The sequence below is a fragment of the Palaemon carinicauda genome, chromosome 40 (genome assembly GCF_036898095.1).
Source record: "Palaemon carinicauda isolate YSFRI2023 chromosome 40, ASM3689809v2, whole genome shotgun sequence".
Lineage (NCBI taxonomy): Eukaryota > Metazoa > Arthropoda > Malacostraca > Decapoda > Palaemonidae > Palaemon > Palaemon carinicauda.
This window is the reverse complement of record NC_090764.1, coordinates 28,611,333-28,618,832: the sequence shown is the minus strand read 5'-3', so window position 1 is coordinate 28,618,832 and position 7,500 is coordinate 28,611,333. Positions and strand designations below refer to the sequence as shown.

Here is a 7,500-nt window from a genome sequence, read left to right as displayed (position 1 = left end):
CAAGAAGCCAAAGATTGAAAAGTCCAAGTGACCTCCAGGCCAGACTGAAAACCCCTTGAAAACAGATGGATTGCATGGGAACAAGAGGAAGTCACATGTACCATATCTCTTTATGTAAAACTCACAGAAAGAGAAATCTATAATATGATGATAGGTTTTAAGGACTCGTAATACTCCAGCTAATTACAAGGTCTGAGGCATAGCCGTTTTTATTTGTAAACTGTAATGGATGCATTTACTAAGAAGTGACTATACTGTAGCTTACATATAATTTTTTGCCAACCTAACAAATATCCCTTACGTAACAATTCAATTATTTAAATTTTGGTGGGTGGAGATTTCTTGTGTGGGTATTTAAATCAAAACATTAATATTTTATCACCAGCCATGCGTAATTTGTACACATTTTTTCCCTACGACTTTTACTTTTTATTTTAGTCTAAAAGGTAAGTAGCTGCTGTTATGACCAATTTCTATATCAATGGATAATTGCACATATGGTTTGAAAATACTGAATTGTCTGCCAAATGGACGCTTCAGAAGTTTTGAGGCGCACTTTGAATACTTTTACTGCTACAGTAGAAACGAAAAAAATTAATCACATATCATTGTCCTTTGAATGTTTTTACAGTAACAGTAGAAGAGAAAAATATTCACATATTGTTGTGAAATATAGAAGTTTTGCAAAAATAAGACTGCAGATTATTTTGTTTTCTGTTCTGCTTCCTACAAAAGACCTGCCATTTGCAATTTCACAGTTTGAAATAAAAATGAGCGGAAGAATGGCAAATTCAAGCAAGTGCGAGATACCTGGTATTATCTCTTTAAACAGAGGTGAGAATTGGACTCTTCGTGAGCTTTCAACCTTGTTACTAACGCCAGTGTACGATGAACTGCCACAAAATAACAAGAATCAATGATTTTATAGGTAATGCTGGTGACATCGGTGCAATGTAAATAAAATATTATTTAGTGTTAAGGAACTCTTATGAACAAGGACTTTTAATATTATGGTAAAACAATATATATATATATATATATATATATATATATATATAGTATATATATATATATATATATCTGAAAAAAAACTAAGAAAGTCCCAATGCCTTATGTTAAATACATTTTTCTTAGAATTTTTATGTATCTACCTTTTTCGTTCCACTCTTTAACCCAGTTACAGAAAATCTTTCTAACTTTAAGAAACCTTTCTCCTTTTTAGCTGGTCACTAATTTTCGAGCTTCCTGTGCCCTTGACTTTCTTCTATAGAATCTGAATTTGTTCCATTATCCTTTAAAATAAAAATAGAATAAAGTATCTTTTCCTTTTAGCCAAGTTCAATGAAAGGATGGATGGGACCTACCTGAACTCTAATGCTATCCTAAAATAAATCATATTAATCTTATTTTAAACCCAGGTAACGGACTTGAGTGGAATTTTTGAAAATGACAAATTCTTTGTAAAATATCGCAATTATGTTACATTTACCATATAAAATTAAAATTTAAAATATATACAAATATAGAATAAACAAAATTATAAATATAAACAAACAAAACTTAAACATTAAAATAAAATTTCAAAAAATTGATACGATTAAACAAATAACAGTATTAAGTAATCAATTCAAGAAAGATTTACGCATTGAAAAGTTGTATATCAAACCCTATGGATTCCCTTAAAAAAATTATATATATATATATATATATATATATATATATATATATATATATATATATATATATATATATATAGTATAGATAGATAAATAGATGAAATATATATATATATATATATATATATATATACATATATGTATATATATATATATATATTTATATATATATATATATATATATACATACATATATATATATATATATATAAATATATATATATATATATACATATATGTATATATATATATATATATAAATATATATATATATATATATATATACATATATGTATATATATATATATATATATATATATATATATATATATATATATATATATATATATATACATACATGTATATATATATATATATTTATATATATATATATATATATATATATATATATATACGTAAACCTACAAAGTTTTAACAGAAGATAAATTATCAAAACAACAACGTTAGTCCCAAAACCGGAACAAAACGAGAAACATTGCAATACTCACATATCTTCACGGTGCCAAGTCGGATCTTGCTGGCTTTTTGCTGTAGCCCTAAAATAAAAGAGACACTATTAAAAACATTTCTTTTAAATTTCTGTAAGAATGGACCGGGAATATCTAAGACTGAATGAAAACCTCACTAGCAAAAAGATATCTCCCTTTAAAAATAAAGAACAAGTGTCTGGTTATTTACATATATATATATATATATATATATATATATATATATATATATATATATATATATATATATATATATATATATATATATATATATATACATATATATATATATATATATATATATATATATATATATAATATACATACATATACAATATATATATATATACATATATACATATATATACATATATATATATATATATATATATATATATATATATATATATATACAATATATATACATATATAATACATATATATATATATATATAATACATATACATACAATACATATACACAACATATACACATATATATATACATATATATACAATATATATATATATATGTATGTATATAACTTAGCTGTCCGGCTTAGCTTTCCCCGTCACCTCTGGTAGGAGGAGAGTAGTAGTCATACCCTGGTGAGAGGGGTGTGCATGTGTGTGTATATATCTAAATATTCGGCCGTCATTTTTGACTGGTCGCATACACTAGTGTTCCATGAACATCATAGCTTTGAAGCTATGTCTCTTTTGAATAAATTAGATATATTCATCATGATACAGTGCATCCTAATAGAACGATATGATCAGAGAGGATTTAGTCCAAAAGAACCAAGAAGCACAATACAATATTTATAGAACTTAAATTTCTCCAGGTTAGTGCCATTACTAACACTTCTTGGGTAACTATCTGAGCGCACTATTTTCAGTAGTTTAAATCATTATATAAAAAGCATCAAAATATCTATATTATTTTACCAACAAGTGCAGAATCAAAAACAACAATTTTAAGATATAAAGAAATGTCATACACAAGCATATATGTACATATGTGTGTATGTATGTATGTATGTATGTATGTGTGTATATATTTATACATATATATATGTATACAGTATATATATGTATATATATGTATATGTATATATATATATATATGTATATGTATATATATATGTATATATATACTGTATATGCATACACACATATACATGAATATACATATTTAATAAACGTATATACTGTATATTCATATATATATATATATATATATATGTATATACATATATATATATATATATATATATATATAGACAATATATATACATATATATATATAAATATATATATATATATATATATATATATATATGTGTGTGTGTGTGTGTCTGTGTGCGTAAACCAGAAAACATACAAGGTCATGAATGAATTTAAAATCCTGGTCTGTCAATTCAAAAATTAACTAGGCCATAGAGTAGGAAAGACGAGTAACCCAAGTCCTTTATGCACCAACTCTTGGATATTAAAACGGTACGTGATAAAGGGGGAAGAAGCTACTACGATACTAAGATACCACTTAACTTATAAAAAAAAATAAGCACATTACTACATATCCCATTACGAATTTGCAACACAAAAATCGTAATCAACATAATAAACCTGTACTTAAATTTAATTAGTAATATGTCACCAAAGTTAATATCTCAATCCTATGCCCATTTCGAACATTATACTCAGACAGATAGTATGGCAGGACGGCCAAAGAGACTAAAGAAGTTCCCTCGCCCCTTTTTTATCTTTCTCGGCGGGAGAAATGAATGACACCATTCAACCTGACCCAGGCAGGGTATAATGGGATGCCACCCGGATGGGGCCGGATATGGCTCCGATGAAAAGGAGAGAGATATCTTTTCGCGCGTCCTTAATGATCTAATCCCCGTTCTCTTCACCTTCCTCCTTCCATCCCATACCGAAGATGGAATCATCAAACCTCCTCCACGTTTCCCCTTCCTTCCCAATAGATTCTGGCCTTTATTGAAGGATCTTATATTCGAAAAGATTTTGGAGTGTTTCTTTCATCTTTCAATGGGGAATAGGGTGGGGTGGACAATGCAATGCATAGTATTTTCTTATAGCATTTGAAGTTTTGTTAAATTAAGGAAGAAAGATGTGCTAGAGATAAGCACATGAAAATATTTCAGATTCTCAATATAGACATACTCACACACACACACACACACACACATATATATATATATACATATACATATATATATATATATATATATATATATATATATATATATATATATATATATGTGTGTGTGTGTGTGTGTATGTATATACAATATATACATACTCACACACACACACACATATATATATACATATATATATATATATATATATATATATATATATATATATATATAGGTTTAGAATGAAAATCTTTGGAGGAGGAAGGTAAAACAACCTTCACTGCAGAGGCAGATCCCCTTAAAAAGTACTGTAGGTTCTTACACTGAAGGAGTGAACTGCTCGTATTCATAAAGCATGATATTGAAGGCATTGGACTTGGTGGAGAGGGAGGCCAAAGGAATTTGCTACTCATACTAATGAAAAGTGCTCCTTGAGCTGAAGGAAAAATAACTGCAGAAAGTGAGGATCTTGGGAGTCACATCAGCCTCCTTCTCTGTAGGGATTACAGGAGAAGGAGTGGCGGATCAAGAAGCTCTAGGTGTGGCGGTACCTACGGCTAGCATAAGCTTCTCCGCTAACAGGATGACCTCTAACCCTAATGATGCTCAAAATGTCCTAAAAACGTCGTCTCTTGCCGGATATACAAATAGAAAGATAAGGCTCACTCCAGACTATCAGGAGACTACCAACTTCTTTAAGGGAAAGCAGATACAGCCAGCTCCGTCAAAGCTTGAGCAAAGGTTAATTCCAGATCCCGTCTTTCTCAGTCATCATGAAGGGGAAGGGTAAATGAGAGGATTCAAAAGCCAGAGTACCAGAAAAAGGAAGGAAAGGTTTAGTGGATCTTTTTGACTTTGTGGAAGACTAAGACTTCAAAAGTGAAGGATCTCGCTTAGCCTTATTTTCCTTCTCTTGGCGTACTCAAGCAACTGCGAAGATGGTCATGATTTACATTCTTTTCAGGGCAATGACTCCTTACAGTTATGATCTCTACAAGAAGGGCACAATGAATGGGAATCCACTGATCTCTTGCTCATGAACTTTCCACACCAACGGCCAGACTAAAAGAATTAGCCAAGCTTAGTCACACCAAGGGTATTTCTATACACCTCGGCAGTGGAAGTGGAAGTGTGGGTACACAGAGACCTGGCAGGGAAGAAGGGCTTCCTCATTATCAGCTTGTAACTATCGACACCTCGTTATGAAGTTCTGACGACCAAAGTTTCCAGTTTTGCTGAACTCGTACTCCCTATTAAGGGATGAAGGTTTGTATCCGTTTAACAACAAAAGTGCTTTAAGCATATCCAAAATGTGTATCAACATTGGGAAATAGTTGTATATATACTATCTCTTTCTGAGTGGGGATACCTTAACGTGGTGAAAGGGTTTATGTATTGTTATGATCAGGAAATCTATAGTAGTCAGGGCCACCCATATTATCTTGGTTTGCAGTGAGCGATCAAACCAAAGTCTCCCACCATCACCATTCCCCACTGGCCAGTGTGGGGATGATAATTGGCCAAAAACCAGACATAAATACAAGCCATGTCTGAGCTTTTTGCAATGCAGTGGATTAGCAATGCTGCTGATGATAATAGTGATGTAGACTACATATTCAAACGAAATATAGGATCTTGTCAAGATTAGCGAACCCAACATTTCCATTTATAGATGACCCTCATTAGTACAGCTTTGCTGATCATGGCGATAGCTAAACCCTTTCACCGTGTTAATGGTCCCAACTCAGAAAGGGATATATATATATATATATATATATATATATATATACATTATATATATATCTTATATATATCATATATATACATATATGAAATGTATGTAAATATTTTCATATATACCGAAACATACATATATGTAGGCCTACAGTATATAAATTTATGCATACATACACAATATATATATATATATATATATACAGTATATATATATATATATATATACACCTATATATATATATATATATATATATATATATATATATATATATAGAAGTCCGATTAAGTATATCGAAGATTCTTTCAAGGTCGAAAATAGATGAACGGTGAAGATAAAAACACGTTCAGGGTTCGGCCTACACATGAAAGTGATTTAAGGCGCAAGGACGAAAAATGAACAAGGGGTTATGGGATTATAAATGAGATCCCGTGATATGATGTGAAAGTGGTATGAGTACCCTTACTAAAGGCTAGTAACAACTCAAAGAACTATGGAAAGAATAATGATGGGAAAAACACTAGGAGTCAGAAAAAGAACAACGCGAATACGAGAGCAAACTAAAGTAGTGAATATTCTAATATGTAAGAAAATAACAGGACATGGGCAGGAGAATGACATATGGACATTAAACATAACAGAATATGTCCCTGGAGATTGCAAAAGAAGCAGGGGAAGGAAGGTAAGACGATGGATTGACTAGTGTAAGAAAATTAATTTTGCCTGTGTAAACTGACATAGAAAGGCCACAAACAGAGGTCTTTGTTCTACAGCGGATTAGTAACGGCTGATGGTTGGTGTGTGTGTGTGTGTGTGTATTATGAATGAATGAAAATATTATAAAAGAAATTACTCGTGTAAAATGTCTACTTGATATTATAAACATATTTCATCAAAGAACTTTGATCACGGCTGTCACATGATTTATAAAAATATACGAACGTACAATCTATAAAATCTGAATAGGTGTGTGTATGTATGTGGAACACTGGGGAGATGAAAGTCACTGCATATTGATCGAGATATTATGAAGTAACCTACTGAAGGTAACAGTACAGTACAAGTGAGAACTGCTTTATGCAACCACCGGCGAACACCGAGCTTCATAAATCAAAGACATAAGAATGGTATATTTTAATCCATTATTTTGTAGTAAGTGAAGTGGGGATAAATACCATTTATAAATACTTTATCTTTGAAAAATATTCGCTACCCGAAAGCTCACAAAATTTATATAAACAATCTGAATGAAATCAAAACCATACAAAACTCTTATCAATAATAATAAAATTATGGAACACCATCGTCATCTCCTACGCCTATTGTCGCATAGGTCTAAAGAATGTATAGCTGTACCCTACCTAATATTCATTCTTGTCTAACATAATCTCATTCTTCAAGACAGTAATAAAA

At 30.5% G+C, this 7,500-nt stretch overlaps 1 long non-coding RNA gene across 1 annotated transcript in view; it reads right to left on the bottom strand.

Annotated features, from left to right (window-relative positions):
* The window catches only part of LOC137631810 (uncharacterized), a 104,363-nt gene that overhangs the window by 95,018 nt on the left and 1,845 nt on the right, over window positions 1-7,500 (bottom strand). Inside the window, exon 2 of the long non-coding RNA XR_011041948.1 lies at window positions 2,186-2,233. This is a non-coding gene — a long non-coding RNA (uncharacterized lncRNA). The remainder of the gene's footprint in view (window positions 1-2,185; window positions 2,234-7,500) is intronic.